We start from the raw sequence: 17582 nt of genomic DNA, 5'->3' as shown, positions 1-17582 counted from the left end.
ACATTATGTCAAGCCTTGCACAATACAACCCAAATCTCCTATATCAAAAGAACTGAGACCTTGGAGTTAATTGTAGTGGGAAAAGTCAGAGGCAAAGTTGATCTTTGGAACAACTCACCTTAGCATTCCTATCACACTACATTAAATTGTCACCTCTTTTAGTTCTCAAACACTATTTGGAAGATGAAAATTAATTAAATTTTTACCAGTTACATGCACATGATACAAAGTATACCAGAATGTGTCCTGAAAAGTAAGCCTTCCCATACCCACCTCCAATATCTGTTTTATGCTGTGGGGATAAGTGTTACAATTTTTAAATTTAATTTAATTTTTATTTATTTATTTTTTGAGACAGAGTCTCACTCTGTTGCCCAGGCTGGAGTACAGTGGTGCGATCTCAGCTCACTGCAACCTCTGCCTCCCTGGTTCAAGCGATTCTCCTGCCTCAGCCTCCTGAGTAGCTGGGATTACAGGTGCCTGCCACCACGCCTGGCTCATTTTTGTATTTTTAGTAGAGACGGGGTTTCACCATGTTGGCCAGGCTGATCTCAAACTCCTGAGCTCAGGTGATCCACCTGCCTCAGCCTCCAAAAGTGCTGGGATTACAGCTATGAGCCACAGCACCTGGATTTTTTTTTTTTTTTCAATTTTAGAGATGGGGTCTTGCTTTGTTGCCCAAGCTGGAGTGCAGTGGCCTGATCATAGCTCACTGCAGCTTGAACTCAGGCTCAAGCAATCCTCCTGCCTCAGCCTCCTAAGTAGCTGGGACTACAGCTGCTTACCACTGCACCTGGCTAATTTTTTGAGTTTCTTTAAAAAATATATATATATACACACACACACACACACACACACACGTATATACGTGTGTGTGTATATATATGTGTATATATATGTGTGTGTATATATATATATATATATACATTTTTTTTTTTCTTTGAGAGGGAGTCTCGCTCTGTCTCCCAGGCTGGAGTACAGTGGTGCAATCTCGGCTTACTGCAAGTTCTGCCTCCTGGGTTCATGCCATTCTCCTGCCTCAGCCTCCTGAATAGCTGGGACTACAGGCACCCGCCATCCCGGTCAGCTAATTTTTTGTATTTTTAGTAGAGACGGGGTTTCACTATGTTAGCCAGGATGGTTTTGATCTCCTGACCTCGTGGTCCACCCACCTTGGCCTCCCAAAGTGCTGGGATTACACGCGTGAGCCACCGTGCCTGGCCCCAAATATATATATACACACATATATATACACATATATATATACACACATATATATATACATATATATACATATATATACATATATATACATATATATATACATATATATACACATATATATATATATATTTTTTTTTGGAGCTAGGGTCTTGCTCTGTTGCTCAGGCTGGAGTGCAGCCTTGGGTGGGGGATTTCATTTTCTTTTCATTCATTCATTCATCCATCATATATTTGATGTACATTGTCCATAGGTGAGGCACTGTGCTAGGCACTGAAGAAGCAGCAATCAGGAAAGCTGAGAAATCTCTGCCCTCAAGAAGTAGGTTAAGACAGAGCCAATAAACACATACAGTGGAAATAATGGGGGAAAGAGGCATGGGGAGGCCTGTGGATCACCCATGACCTGCAGCCTCAGAGACATTCCCTTCCTCCCACGAGAGTCTCGGCTAAGTATAGATTCTACCTGAGCCTAACCAAGCCCTGTGATCTGGGCTTTGTGTTTCTCACCTCATTATAGTTTTATCCTATACCTACAAGACATCATCATACTCACTTCACAGGTGAGAAATGCTCAGAGAAGCAGAGCAATTTACTCAAAATCTTAGAGACCAGGTCCTTCTCTGTCATCCAGGCTGGAATGCAGTGGTGCAATCATAGCTCTCTGCAGCCTGGAACTCTTGAGCTCAAGCCGTCGTCCCACTTTGCCCTCCCAAAGTGCTGGGATTACAGGTGTGAGCACTGCATCAGGCCTGCTCAGGTCTTACAGTTAATAAGTGATAGATCAAAGTGTAAAACTTATGCTTCCGTGGACACCATCAAGCAAGTGAAAGACACAGAATAGGAGAAAATATCTGTGATCATAAACCTGATAAGGGAATCGTATCTAGAATATATAAATCTTAACAATTAAGAAAGGCAAATAACTCAGTTTTTACATTGGTGAAGGATTTGAATAGACATTTCTCCAAAGAAGATATACAAATGGCCAATAAACACATAAAAAGATGCCGAATATCATATTTACTAAAGACATGCAAATCAAAACCACAATAAGATACCACTGCACACACACTAGGATAGCAATACTTATAATAAAAAGGACAACATGGAGGCCAGGTGCAGTGGCTCACAGCTGTAATCCCAGCACTTTGGGAGGCTGAGGCTGGCAGATCACCTGATGTCAGGAGTTTGAGACCAGCCTGGTCCACATGGTGAAACCCCATCTCTACCAAAAATACAAAAATTATCTGGGTGTGGTGGTGCACGCCTGTCCCAGCTACTTAGAAGGCTAAGGCAGGAGGATCCCTTGAACCTGGGAGGCAGGGGTTGCAGTGAGCAGAGATTGCACCACTGCACTCCAGCCTGGACAACAGAGCAAGACTCCATCTCAAACAAAACAAAACAAAACAAAAACAAAAAAAATCATGCTGAATGAAAGACGTCAGACACAAAAGATCACATATTGGATGATTCCATTTATATGAAATATCCAGAATAGGCAAATTCATAGAAATAAAAATTAGATTAATAGTTACCAGGGGCCAGGGGAGGTTGGGGGAAATGAGAGTGACTGCTAACAGGTATGGGGTTTATTTTACGGGTGACAAGAATATTCTAAAATTGATTGTGGTGGCTGGGCGCGGTGGCTCACGCCTATAATCCTACCACTTTGGGAGGCTAAGGTGGGCAGGTCACTTGAGCTCAGGAGTTGGAGACCAGCCTGGGCATGAGCCAGTAGATTTCGGGGGTCTTTGTGGGCATTAATGAGAGGAGATATGGGAACCCCCCTGCTGGGCACAGTGATTGGGCTGCTCAGCACATAGCAGTTGCCCAATTTGTTTTTTCTTTTTCTTTCCTCCCAGGCCAGTGGCCTAGTCTCTCAGCTGAGTTCATGGTTAAAAGCTGACAACAGTTAGGAGTCTACAGGACAGAAGACTTTAATGGTTGGGGCAAAGTGGGGCAGTGGGGCTCTATGAATAGGCAGTGAGCACAGGGCCATGGCAGAAGATGAGATGAAACCAATGTCAAAAAGGACCTCCTGGCCGGGCGCAGTGGCTCACACCTGTAATCCCGGCACTTTTTGAGGCCGAGGCAGGTGGATCACCAGAGGTCAGGAGTTCAAGACCAGCCTGGGCAAGACCATCTCTACTAAAAATACAAAAATTAGCTGGGCATGGTGGCGCACACCTGTAATCCTAGCTATTCGGGAGGCTGAGGCAGGAGAATTGCTTGAACCCGGGAGGCAGAGGTTGCAGTGAGCCCAGATCGCGCCACTGCACTCCAGCCTGGGCGACAGAGCAAGATTTTGTCTCAAAAAAGGACCTCCTGGTGCCTTGTTCCCCCTTATCCCCATAGTAGCAGAAAGACACAGGCTTTGGAGTCACCCAATTTCTACTATTTATTTATTTATTTTTGAGATGGAGTTTTGCTCTTGTCGCCCAGGCCGGAGTGCAATGGCACGATCTTGGCTCACTGAAACCTCTGCCTCCTAGGTTCAGGCGATTCTCCTGCCTCAATCTCCTGAGTAGCTGGGATTACAAGCATGCGCCACCACTCCTGGCTAATTTTGTATTTGTTTAGTAAAGACGGGGTTTCTCTATGTTGATCAAGCTGGTCTCCAACTCCTGACCTCAGGCAATCTGCCCACCTCAGCCTCCCAAAGTGCTGGGATTACAGGTGCAAGCCACCATCCCTGGTGAGATTTCTTTTTAAAAATATTTTTCTTGTTTGTTTCTGAGACAGAGTTGTACTCTGTCAGCCAGGCTGGAGTGCAATGGCATGATCTCAGTGCACTGCAATCTCCACCTCCTGGGTTCAAGTGATTCTTGTGCCTCAGACCCCTCAGTTGCTGGGATTACAGGCATGTCCCACCATGCCTGACTAATTTTTGTATTATTAGTAGAGATGGGGTTTCACCATGTTGCCCAGACTGGTCTTGAACTCCTAAGCTCAAGTAATCCACCCGCCTCCCAAAAGTGCTGGGATTACAGGCATGGACCGTTGTGCTCACCCCTTGAGATTTTAAAAAATTATTATTATTATTATTATTATTTTTAAAAATGGAGACGGAGGCCGGGCGCAGTGGCTCATGCCTGTAATCTCAGCACTTTGGGAGGCCAAGGCCAGTGGATCCCAAATTGAGACCATCCTGGCTAACATGGTGAAACCCCGTCTCTACTAAAAATACAAAAAATTAGCCAGGCTTGGTGGCAGGTGCCTGTAGTCCCAGCTACTTGGGAGGCTGAGGCAGGAGAATGGCATGAACCCGGGAGGCGGAACTTGCAGTGAGCCAAGATCGTGCCATTGCACTCCAGCCTGGCAACAGAGCAAGACTCTGTCTCAAAAAAAAAAAAAAAAAAAAAAAAAGGAGACGGAGTCTCTGTCTCTGTCTCTACAAAAAAAGAAAAAAAGAGAGAGGGAGAGACAGAGAGAAATATGTTGCAGGTGCGACTGGCTGGAGCCAGTGTTGTAGGCAGTAAAAGAATTTACCAAGACAATCATGGGGAAAGAAAGGCAGATTTATCAGAGGGAAAGTACATTGCAAGGAAGCAATGGGCAGCACAGCAGAGAAGGGGCTGTCTGCAAAGAGGCAGGGGCTGGAGGGAAGTTTTACAGGGTCGTCCTGGAGGGGCTACATGCCAAGTGAGGTATTGGGGAACAGAAGTTGTGCCAGTGACTTGTCTGTGATTAACTGTCTCTTGGAACAATTGTTCTCCCCTACCTGGGACTCATTTCTTGTTGCTTACTGATTTTATCAGTGTAAAAAGTAAAGTAGAGATTCCTCTTCAAAGAGATTTTCCTCCCTGTCTAATTAGGAATAAATAGTAACTTCTCTTAGAAGCAAAATGTATTCAAGTATCTGTGCTAACATTCTTAGATATCTGCTAGCTGTAATAAAAAAATCAATGTGCTTTGTGTTCTTAGCTCCCACAATTTAGCCTAAATACTTGCCCTGGCATGCTTATACTGGTCCAAGCAAGCATTAGGTCATAGCCTGTTCCTCCTCCTTATTTGGAGGTGTTTTTACCTTTCTCAGCATTCCACAAGTTACTTCCTCCTTCCTTTGTTCTCTGCCTTTGCCTCTTTTTGAAAGTTCTAAGTTGCTAGCCAGTCGGGACAAATATAGAATGTGAGGTCCCCTTCCAGCCAGTGGAAACTGGACACAGCAGTAGGGAGGACCCATCAGGTTATAAACAACCCAGTCTCCTTTGTTCAGTGCACTCTCGTGGCAAAACTGCTGGTGAGTATACCCTTTCTGCAGGAAGCAAAAATGGCCTTGCTGAGAAAATTAAGTTTATGTTCAAGTGCTATTTCTTTGTGGCACTGGGGAAGAAGCATTTCTAACATCAGGACTCCACAGATATGGCAAAAACAGAGAGAGAGAGGCAATTTATAATTTTTCCATTTTCTTTAAGAAAATTTTTTTGGGCTGGGTGTGGTGGCTCACACCTGTAATTCCAGCACTTTGGGAGGCCAACGCAGGTGGATCACGAGGTCAGGAGATCAAGACCATCCTGGTTAACACAGTGAAACCCCATCTCTACTAAAAATACAAAAAATTAGTCAGGTGTGGTGGCGGGCACCTGTAGTCCCAGCTACTCGGGAGGCTGAGCCAGGAGAATGGCGTGAACCCGGGAGGCAGAGCTTGCAGTGAGCTGAGATCGCGCCACCGCACTCCAGCCTGGGCAACAGAGCGAGACTCCATCTCAAAAAAAAAAAAAAATACTTTTTTTGTATGCTGGGCACAACGACTCCTGCCCATAATCCCAGCATTTTGTGAGGCTGAAGTGGGGTGGATCACTTGAGGTCAGGAGTTTGAGACCAGCATGGGCAACATGGCGAAACTCCATCTCTGCTAAAAATACAAAAATTAGGGTGGATGCGGTGGTTCACACCCATAAACCTAGCATTTTGGGAGGCCTAGGCAGGTGGATCACTTGAGGTCAGGAGTTCGAGACCAGCATGGCCAACATGGTGAAACCCTGTCTCTACTAAAAACACAAAAAATTAGCCAGGTGTAGTGGTGCGTGCCTATAGTCCCAGCTACTCGGGAGGCTGAGGCAGGAGAATCGCTTAAACTCAGGAGGCGGAGGTTGCAGTTAGCCGAGATCGCACCACTGCACTCCAGCCTGGGCAACAGAGTGAGACTTTAATCTCAGAAAGAAAAAAAAAATTTTTTTTGTAAAGACAGAGTCTCACTATGTTGCCCAGCCTGGCCTCAAACCCCTGACCTCGAGCAATCCTCCCACCTTGGCCTCCCAAAGTGCTGGGATTACAGGCATGGGCCCCCCACACCTGGCCCAAACAGATTTCTTGCAGTTGTTGCATCACAGGCTTCCACACTTGTTCCCCACCCCCACCCCACAGATGGTGGTGTTAGTCCAGGTGTGTGTCTAGTTTCAGGTTTTAAATCAGTATACGTAAATCTGACCAAACCTCCAAATGACGACTTGCCAGCTGGTTAAGGCAGAGATTTAATCGTTAAGATGTCATGCCCTCCTAGGTCTGCAGGCCTCAGACCACCTAAGATGACCTTTTTATATTAAAAGATAATTCCTGAGAAGGATTTAGCACTGAGCCCAAAGCAAGCACTAGCTGAGTATTATTATGATTGTTGAATGTCTCCTCTGAGTTATGCAAAGGTGAGGTGAGTTAGAGGTCATTCTGGGATTAGGGTGTAACAGGAAGCTTTTGGAAAGCTCTGAAGTGCTATAGCCTGAGATCTTGGCAAAGAAAGTAGTGAGGAGGATGTGAATCCATTTGTGTATGAAGCCCTGGGGCCTTTAGGGATGGGAGTGGAAGTGGGGAAAGTCAGTATCCCAATCTAACTCTTGACGTGATTCAGTAGGAAGATCTGGAGGTGGATCAGAGCTGCCCACGAAAGGCTGAGGGACAGTCCCTGAGATGAATTCAGTCCAGGAAAGAAGTCTGGTCTCAAAACATGAGGCCCATGGCCAGGCGCGGTGGCTCACAGCTGTAATCCCAGCACTCTGGGAGGCCGAGGTGGGCAGATCACAAGGTCAGAAGATCGAGACCATTCTGGCTAACACAGTGAAACCCCATCTCTACTAAAAATACAAAAAATTAGCCATGCGTGGTGGTGGGCGCCTGTAGTCCCAGCTACTCGGAAGGCTGAGGCAGGAGAACGGCGTGAACCTGGGAGGCGGAGCTTGCAATGAGCCGAGATCGCGCCACTGCACTCCAGCCTGGGGCCTAGAATGTCTATCCTTCTATCCATCCATCCATTCTATCCATTCATATGCCCATGCATCCATCCATCCATTCATTCTACAAATATTAGGGCAAACCAACTAAGGGCCAAGCTGTGCCATTTTTTCACCCTTGTTGACCTTAGTCCCTCTTGGGAGCCCCAACCTTATCATACTTGATCAAATTCACCTATATCCCATCTTAAGTAATGTGATATTGTAATTTTTTTTTTTTTTTTTGAGATGGAGTCTCGCTCTGTCGCCCAGGCTGGAGTACAGTGGCATGATTTCGGCTCTCTGCAACCTCTGCCTCCCGGCTTCAAGTGATTCTCCTGCCTCAGCCTCCCAAGTAGCCAAGATTACAGTCGCCCTCCACCATGCCCAGCTAATTTTTTGTATTTTTAGTAGAGATGGGGTTTCACTATGTTGGCCAGGCTGGTCTCAAACTCCTGACCTCGTGATCCGCCCACCTCAGCCTCCCAAAGTGCTGGGATTTCAGGAGTGAGCCACCGTGACCGGCAGTTGTTTTTGAGGCAGAGTTTTGCTCTCTTGCGCAGGCTGGAGTGCGGTGGCAGGATCTCCCCTCACTGCAACCTCTGCTTCCCGGGTTCAAGCAATTCTCCTGCCTCAGCCTCCCCAGTAGCTGGGATTACCGGTGTGCACCACCATGCCCAGCTAATTTTTGTATTTTTAGTAGGGATAGGGTTTCACCATGTTGGCCAGGCTGGTCTTGAACTGCTGACCTCAGGCGATCCACCTGTCTTGACCTCCCAAAGCGCTGGGATTACAGGCGTGAGCCACCGTGCCCGGCCGGTTTATGTTTAAGGAGGTCCCTCCAGCTGTGGCCTGCCGAGGAGCTTGTTGGAGGCAGGAGTGGCTTCGGTCAGGCAAGCAATGGTGAGGGCTTGGCCATGAGCGGCGGATGCACGAATGGGGAGAAGTGGACAGATTGAAGAGATACTGGGGGGAGGGCTGGACTCCAGGGCACTTAGAGATGGGCTAGACGTGCGGCATGAAGGCAAAGGAAGAATCAATGACATTTCCAATTCTCTGGACTCAAGAGCTGGGGGAATACTGATGCCATATGCTGGGATGGGAGATTCCTGAGGACGGGTGAGGATGAAAACAATACGCAGCTCTGGCTAAATTTGACATCCAGGCGTTGATGTTATGTAGGTGGTGTGAAGCGCAGGGCCCAGATCTCTCCATTTTAACTTTTAGCCGCACGCAGGGGATGTAAATTGAGGCTGATTTTTATCCGGTGATGCCAAACTCCTCTCTGGCCCTGCCTCCCTGACTCAGTGGTTGCGCTTAGGAGTGCAGTGGCTGCGTGGGAGGTGAGAAGCCTGCAACTTCTTCCAGGGCTCCTGACTCTCGGGAATGCGCAGGACCGAGCCTCAACAGCGCCATCGTGTGTCGATAGTCATGACCGCCATGGACCCCCGACTCCAGTTGCTCCGCCAACGCCCTCAGAAACCAGTCCTCCCTCACTCCCCTGCTCTTTCGGATGAATAAATTACTGTGGATTCTGGAACGCTTGGAGGTGGGAAGAAGGGGTGGCCTTAAAAGAAAGACGTAGGCTGGGCGCGGTGGTGCACGCCTGTAATCCCAGCACTTTGGGAGGCCGAGGCAGCGGATCGCTTGAGCCCAGGAGTTGGAAACCTGCCTCCGCAACATGGCAAAACTCCATCTCTACCAAAATAATAATAATAAATAATAAAAATAATAATATAATAGTGAAATATTGGCCGGCCACAGTGGCACACGCCTGTAATCCCAGCATTTTGGGAAGTTGAGGCAGGTGGATCACTTGAGGTGGAGAGTTCCAGACCAGCCTGGCCAATATGGTGAAACACTGTCTCCACTAAAAATACAAAAATTAGCCATGTGTGGTGATGCTGCACACCTGTAATCCCAGCTACTAGGGAGTCTGAGGCAGGAGAATCACTTGAACCTGGGAGGTGGAGGTTGCAGCAAGCAGAGATCACGCCATTCCACTCCAGACTGGGTGACAGAACAAGACTCCATCTCAAGAAAAAAAAAGAAAGAAATCTACATTTCCATATGCACAGCCTTGGTCAGGATCAAACTAGAAGACATCTGAAATGGTCATTGTGAAGTGGGACTGTTCTCTTTTTTGTTTTCTCTTCCTTCCTTCTTTCTTTTCTTTTTTCATGAACTCCTGGCCTCAAGTGATCCTCCCTCTTTTGGCCTCCCAAGCAGCTGTGATTACAGGTGTGAGCCTGGCCTGGGACCACTCTTTTTTTTTTTTTTTTTTTTTTTTGACGGAGTCTCGCTCTGTCGCCCAGGCTGGAGTGCAGTGGCGCAATCTCGGCTCACTGCAAGCTCCGCCTCCCGGGTTCACGCCATTCTCCTGCCTCAGCCTCTCCGAGTAGCTGGGACTACAGGCGCCCACCACCATGCCCGGCTAATTTTTTGTATTTTTAGTAGAGACGGGGTTTCACCGTGGTCTCGATCTCCTGAACTCGTAATCCGCCCGCCTCGGCCTCCCAAAGTGCTGGGATTACAAGCGTGAGCCACCGCGCCCGGCCAGGACCACTCTTAAATACAGACTGATACAGGCATGTTAACTTCAGAGACATGATCTTGTGAAGGGTGAATGACTCCTTGTAAAGATCTGAACCCATGTAAGGAAAATTCTTCTTTTGATTTACATTTAGCTACATTCCTGGAAAATTCAGTATATACTAAAATTGTGTATATAATATAATGTGTTTACATCACTAACAGAGTTAGGGTTTTCAGCTCATAACTATAAACAGGTTTTCCACTCATGTAAATAACTTATAGGACATTAGAAAGTTGTGCAGGACATGGAACAATGATCTGTTTTGCAGAACTGTCCCAAACACTGCAGGGTGTCCAGCATGCCTGGCTCATGTCTACTAAAGATCAGAAGAGCCTGATCAGGCCAGGTGCTCTTTCTATTTGTACAAATAAGCTCCAAAAACAAAGTAACTTGCTCATGGTCACATAGTCAATTCAAAGAGGCAGAACCAGAATTAGAACCCAGGTTGGTCAGTCTGACTCCAAAGGCTGTGATTTTACCCTCTTTTTAAATTTTTTATTTAAGAGAGATGCGAGTTTCTCTGTGTTGCCTAGGTTGGACTTGTGGGCTCAAGCAATCCTCCTGCCTCAGCCTCCCAAGTAGCTGGGATTAGAGGCACCCACCACCACACCTGGCAACTTTTTTTATTTTTTTGAGACAAAGTCTTGCTCCGTCTCCCAGGCTGGAGTGTAGTGGTGCAATCTCAGCTCACTGCAACCTCTGCCTCCTGGGTTCAAGTGATTCTCCTGTCTCAGCCTTCTGAGTAGCTGGGGTTACAGGCACATGCCACCACCCCTGACTAATTTTTGTCTTTTTAGTAGACACAGGGTTTGCCATGTTGGCCAGGCTGGTCTCGAACTCCTGACCTCAGGTGATCCACCTGCCTCAGCCTCCCAAAGTGCTGGGATTATAGGCGTGAGCCACCGGGCTTGGCGAGACCCTGTCTTTAAAAAAAAAAAAAAGAAAGGCCAGGTGTGGTGGCTCACGCCTGTAATCCCAGCACTTTGGGAGGCTGAGGCGGGCGGATCACGAGGTCAGGCGATCGAGACCATCTTGGCTAACACGGTGAAACCCTGTTTCTACTAAAAAAAATACAAAAAATTAGCCGGGCGTTGTGGTGGGTGCGTGTAGTCCCAGCTACTCAGGAGGCTGAGGCAGGAGAATGGCGTAAATCAGCGAGACTCCGTCTCAAAAATAAAAAAAAAAAGAGAGAAAGAAAAAGAAAATAAACTTTACTCCCATGTAAGACTCTCATGCTCTACCAACTGAGCTTGCTGGGCCCTCCACTCTCTTGTAAAAATTGCTGCAGACTTTCATGCGCGTCCGTGTGAAGAGACCACCAAACAGGCTTTGGGTGAGCAACATGGCTGTTGATTTCACCTGGGTGCAGGCGGGCTGAGTCCAAAAAGAGTCAGTGAAGGGAGATAAGGGTGGGGCCGTTTTATAGGATTTGGGTAGATAAAGGAAAATTACAGTCAAAGGGGGTTGTTCTCTGGCGGGCAGGAGTGGGGGTCACAAGGTACTCAGTGGGGGAGATTTTGCTGGTTCTAGGACAGGTAAAATGGGGGAATTGTAAGGAGAGTTTATAGGCTTTAAAAGGCCATGCTGCAGCAGGTGAGTGATAACAGGCTTTAATCCTTTTAGAGTGTGCTGTGGGATGGGATCTTGGCATTGAGCGGGGTAAGGGTGATTAGGTTTTAACGAGATGGTAAGGGGTGTGTGATCGGTCTCCAAGGAGGCAGTAGAGGTATCTTACACTTGTGGGTTAAGGTTGGGGGATACAAGAGGAGAACGCAAAGGAAGCTTTGGATTGGGAAGAAGGGCCGCAATGAGATGTAGCTGTAGACCAGGAATAGTCAGGGAAGCAGATAATTTAGTTAAAGTGTCTTGGCCTAATAAGGGAACTGGGCAGGTGGGGATAACTAAAAAGGAGTGCTTAAAAGAGTATTGTCTAAGTTGGCACTAGAGTTGGGGAGTTTTAAGAGGTTTAGAAGCCTGGCCGTCAGTACCCACAACAGTTATGGAGGCAAGGGAAACAGGCCCTTGAAAAGAAGATAATGTGGAGTAGGTAGCCTCCGTATTGACTAAGAAGGGGACAGACTTACCCTCCACTGTGAGAGTTACCTAGAGTGTCTGTGATGGTCTTGTAGGCTTCCGAGGCGATCGGACAGTGTCAGTCTTCAGCTGCTAAGCCGAGAAGATGTGGGAAGGAGTCAGTCAGAGAGCCTTGGGCCAGAGTTCCAGGGGCTCTGGGAGTGGCTGCCAGGTGAGTTGAACAGTTCGATTTCCAGTGGGGTCCCGCACAGATGGGACATGGCTTAGGAGGAATCCTGGGCTGTGGGCATTCCTTGGCCTGGTGGCCAGATTTCTGGCACTTGTAGCAAGCTCCTGGGGAAGGTGGTTCTGGAGGAACGCCTGGCCACTGCGGTTTAGGCGTTTGGAAGTTCTTCTGTGCTGGAGATGTGGCTGGGGTTTGTCTCACAGTGGAGGCAAGGAATTGCAACTCAGAAATATGTTGCTACTTGGCTGCCCCTACTATTGTACACCTTGAAGGTGAGGTTAATTAAGTCCTGTTGTGGGGTTTGAGGGCCGGAATTTAATTTTTGGATTTTTATTTAATGTCAGGAGCAGATTGGGTAATAAAATGTATATTGAGAATAAGACGGCCTTTTGACCTTTTAGGGTCTAGGGCTGTAAATCATCTCAGGGTTGCTGCTGAACGAACCATGAACTGGGCTGGGTTTTTTATATTTGATGAAAAAGAGTCTAAACATTAACTGATTTGGGAGAGGTCGGATAAAGAAAAAGTAGCATTAACCTTGACTATGCCTTTAGCTTCAGCCACCTTTTTAAGAAAAAATTGCTGGGCAGGTGGGGGAGGGCTACTCACAGAATGAAACTGTAAACCGGACTGGGTGTGAGGAGGGGAGGTGATAAAAGGATTGTAGGGTGGAGGAGCGGAGGCTGAGGAAGAATTGGGACCTAGCTCGGCCTGGTGAGAAGCAGCCTGGGGAGGAGGAGAGAGGTCAGATGGGTCTGTAGAAAAGGAAGATTGGAAAGACTCAGCGACGCCTGGGGTTGGGCCTGAGGGGACAGGCAGGAGGGAAAGAAGGAAGATTTGGGATGAGTTGCATTGGGCACAGAGACTAGGGAGGGACCGATGTGTAAAGGAATGCCTGGACGTCAGGCACCTCAGACCGTTTGCCCATTTTACGACAAGAATTATTTAGATGTTGCAGGGTGGAAAAATCGAAAGTGCCGTTTTCTGGCTATTTGGAACTACTGTAGAGTTTGTATTGGAGTCAAGCGGCATTGCAGAAGAAAATAAGGCATTTAGGTTTTAGGTCAGGTGTGAGTTGAAGAGGTTTTAAGTTCTTGAGAACACAGGCTAACGGAGAAGAAGGAGGAATGGAGGGTGGAAGGTTGCCTATAGTGAAGGAGGCAAGTTTAAAGAAAAGGGAGAGTAGAGACATGGAGGGAAGCGGTTTGGGGGTTCTTACCCTTTAGAAAAGTGGGAAAGGGGTCGGGGCGCAGAGATACAAAGTCGGGTCATGGAAATAAGGGATCAGGGCGCAGAGATATAAGAGGTCGGGGCATGGAAATACAGGATCGGGGCACAGAGATATGAGGTTGGGGTACTTGCCCCTCCCCCAGAAAAGCAGGACTTGCCGCTAAGGGTGAAGGAGAAGGGGTTGAGGGGTTCTTGCCTCTCCCCTAGAAAAGCAGAGAAGGGGTAGAGACACGGAAAGAAGGGGTTGGGGTACTTGCCTCTCCCCCAGAAAAGTGGGACTTGCCGCTAAGGGTGAAAGACCAGCTGGGCGCAGTGGCTCACGCCTGTAATCCCAGCACTTTGGGAGGCCAAGGTGGGCGGATCACAAGGTCAGGAGATCGAGACCATCCTGGCTAACACAGCGAAACTCCGTCTCTACTAAAAAATACAAAAAAAATAGCTGGGCATAGTGGCGGGAGCCTGTAGTCCCAGCTACTCAGGAGGCTGAGGCAGGAGAATGGCGAGAACCCAGGAGGTGGAGATTGCAGTGAGTCGAGATCACGCCGCTGCACTCCAGACTGGGTGACAGAGCGAGACTCCGTCTCAAAAAAAAAAAAAAAAAGGGTGAAAGACCAAGGCAGGCGTCCCTGCGTGGTCTGACACCTCTGAAACGTGGGTGAATAATCAGAGAGGCATCCCTGCAATGATTAAACACTAAGGGAAGGCTGCCTTCCCAGTCCATGACTGGCGCTGGAGTTTTGGGTCCACAGATAAAATGTGTCTCCTTTGTATCAACCAGAAAATGAAAGGAATTGAAATTAAGAGAAGGGAGAGATTGAAGAGTGGAAAGGAGAAAGTGGTTGAGGGACAGTGAGAGAGGTTGGAGAAGAGAGTAAGAAGAGGCCACTTACCCGATTTAAAATTGTTGAGCTGTTCCTTGGGCTGGTTGGTCTGAGGACCTGAGGTCGTAGGTGGATCTTTTTCATGGAGCAAAGAGCAGGAGGACAGGGGATTGATCTCCCAAGGGAGGTCCCCCAATGCGAGTCATGGCACCAAATTTCATGCACGTCCGTGTGAAGAGACCACCAAACAGGCTTCGTGTGAGCAATAAAGCTATTTCACCTGGGTGCAGGCGGGCTGAGTCCAAAAAGAGAGTCAGCGAAGGGAGATAAGGGTGGGGCCGTTTTATAGGATTTGGGTAGGTAAAGGAAAATTACAGTCAAAGGGGGGTTGTTCTCTGGCGGGCAGAGTGGGGGTCCAAGGTACTCAGTGGGGGAGCTTTTTGAGCCAGGATGAACCAGGAAAAGGATTTTCACAAGGTAATGTCATCACTTAAGGCAAGGACCGGCCATTTTCACTTCTTTTGTGGTGGAATATCATCAGTTAAGGCAAGGACTGGCCATTTACATTTCTTTTGTGGTGGAATGTCATCAGTTAAGGCGGGGCAGGGCATATTCACTTCTTTTGTGATTCTTCAGTTACTTCAGGCCATCTGGGCATATACGTGCAAGTCACAGGGGATGCAATGGCTTGGCTTGGGCTCAGAGGCCTGACACAGATCTTTTTTTTTTTTTTTTTGAGACAGAGTCTTGCTCTGTTGCCCAGGCTAGAGTGCAATGGCGCGATCTTGGCTCATTGCAAGCTCCGCCTCCCAGGTTCACGCCCTTCTCCTGCCTCAGCCTCCCGAGTAGCTGGGACTACAGGCACCCGCCACTAGGCCCGGCTAATTTTTTGTATTTTTAGTAGAGACGGGGGTTTACCGTGTTAGCCAGGATGGTCTCGATCTCCTGACCTCGTGATCCACCTGCCTCCGCCTCCCAAAGTGCTGGGATTACAGGTGTGAGCCACTACGTCCAGCCCTTTTTTTTTTTTTTTTTGAAACAGGGTCTCGCCCTGTCACCCACGCTGTAGTGCAGTGGCATGATTATGGTTCACTGCAACCTCAACCTCCTGTGATTAAGAGATCCTCTCACCTCAGCCTCCCAAGTAGCTGAGACTATAGGTGCACACCGTTATGCCTGGCTAATGTTTGTATTTTCGTAGAGATGGGGTTTTGCCATGTTGCCCAGGCTGGTCTCAAACTCCTGGGTTCAAGTGATCTTCCCAACTCCGTCTCTCAAAGTGTTGGGATTATAGGCATGAGCCACCATGCCCAGCCTAAAATCTCTGTTTTAATGTTAATGCTGGTCAGTTGTGCCTCAATTCCAAAGGGAGGAGAGTATAATGAAACATGCCTAACTTCCACTTCCCACTATGGCCTGAACTATTACCGTTGTTGAGGTTAACTTTGGAATGCCTTTGGCTGGGAGGAAGGCTCCATTCAGATGGTTGGAGGGGATTAGAATTTTATTTTTAATTTACACAGGGAAGAGCATAATCAGGGAGAGATTAGTATTTGCTGCAATCCCTCAGATCCTCTCCTCTCAGACCTCAGCTGGCAACTGGAAGCATTGAGATGGCTCCACTCTGGCTCCAGCACTAATGTCTGAGTAGCTGGAATGTCACTTTGTCTCTCTAGACCTCTGCTGCTGCAGCAATTCTGGTTTGAACTAGATGATCTTATAATCCCCAGATGGGTTCTTCCTGCCTACTGCACAAACAAAATCAATTCAGAGACCATAGCATTGCCGAAAAGAAAGAGTTTAATTGACACAAGTCCTGCCATGCCACACGGGAGACAGAGTTATTACTCAATCAATCTCACTGAAGGCTTGGAGGTCAGGGTTTTTCAAAGATAGTTTGGTGGGCAGGGGGCTAGGATATGGGTGCTACTGATTGCTTGGGGATGAAATCACGGTAGTATGGAAAATGGCCCTCCTGCACTGAGTCTGCTTCTGGGTAGGGGTCACAGGACTGGTGGAGTCACACGTCAGTGTGGGGCCATTTCATAGTCACAAATGCAAAAGCCTGGAAGAGATAGCTCAAAAGATCAGTCTTAGGTTCCATGATAGTGACGTTATTTACAGGAGTAATTGGCAAAGTTGCAAATCTTGTGACTTCCAGAACAATGGTTGGTAATCCTTTAACTGTGCCTACATCTTAGTAGAATTCAGGCCCCTCTCATCCTCCTAACTTGGTGGCCTTTCATTAGTTTTACAAGGGTGGTTTAGTTTTCAGGAAGGCGTATTCTAATTTAAAGTATAAACTAAATTTATCCGAAAGTTACCTTGGCCCATGCCCAAGAATGAGTGAAGACAGCCAGCCTGTGAGGCTAGAAAGCAAGATGCAGTCAGCCATGTCAGATTTCTCTTACTGTTATAATTTTGCAAAGGCAGTTTCAATTTTTTTTTTTTTTTTTGAGATGGAGTCTCACTCTCTTGCCAGGCTGGAGTGCAATGGTGTGATCTCAGCTCACTGCAACCTCTGACTCCCTGGTTCAAGCGATTCTCCTGCCTCAGCCTCCTGAGTAGCTGGGATTACAGGCACGTGCCACCATGCCCAGCTAATTTTTTTGTATTTTTAGTAGAGACAGGGTTTCACCATGTTGTCCAGGATGGTCTCCATCTCCTGACCTCGTTATCCACCTGCTCGGCCTCCCAAAGTGCTGGGATTACAGGCGTGAGCCACCACACCTGGCATTTTTTTTTTTTTTTTTTTTTTTTTGAGATGGAGTCTCCCTCTTTGCCCAGGCTAGAGTTCAGTACCATGGACTCCGCTCACTGCAATCTCCACCTCCTGGGTTCATGTGATTCTCCTGCCTCAGCCTCCCGAGTAGCTGGGATTATAGGCGCCCACCACCATGCCTGGATAATTTCTTTTTTTTTTTTATATGGAGTCTCACTCTGTTGCCCAGGCTGGAGTGCAGTGGCACCAGCACCAGTATCGGCTCACTGCAACCTCTGTCTCCTGGGCTTAAGCAATTCTGCCTCAACCTCCCGAGCAGCTGGGATTACAGGCATCCACTATCATGCCCCGTTAATTTTAATTTTTTTTTTTTTTTTTTGAGACGGAGTCTGGCTGTCTCCCAGGCCGGAGTGCAGTGGCGCGATCTTGGCTCACTGCAAGCTCCGCCTCCCAGGTTTCCGCCATTCTCCTGCCTCAGCCTCCCGAGTAGCTGGGAGTACAGGCGCCCGCTACCACACGGCTAATT

Source organism: Hylobates moloch, unplaced genomic scaffold (genome assembly GCF_009828535.3).
Source record: "Hylobates moloch isolate HMO894 unplaced genomic scaffold, HMol_V3 SCAFFOLD_5, whole genome shotgun sequence".
In the NCBI taxonomy this organism is placed as follows: domain Eukaryota; kingdom Metazoa; phylum Chordata; class Mammalia; order Primates; family Hylobatidae; genus Hylobates; species Hylobates moloch.
This window is presented reverse-complemented; position numbering follows the sequence as displayed.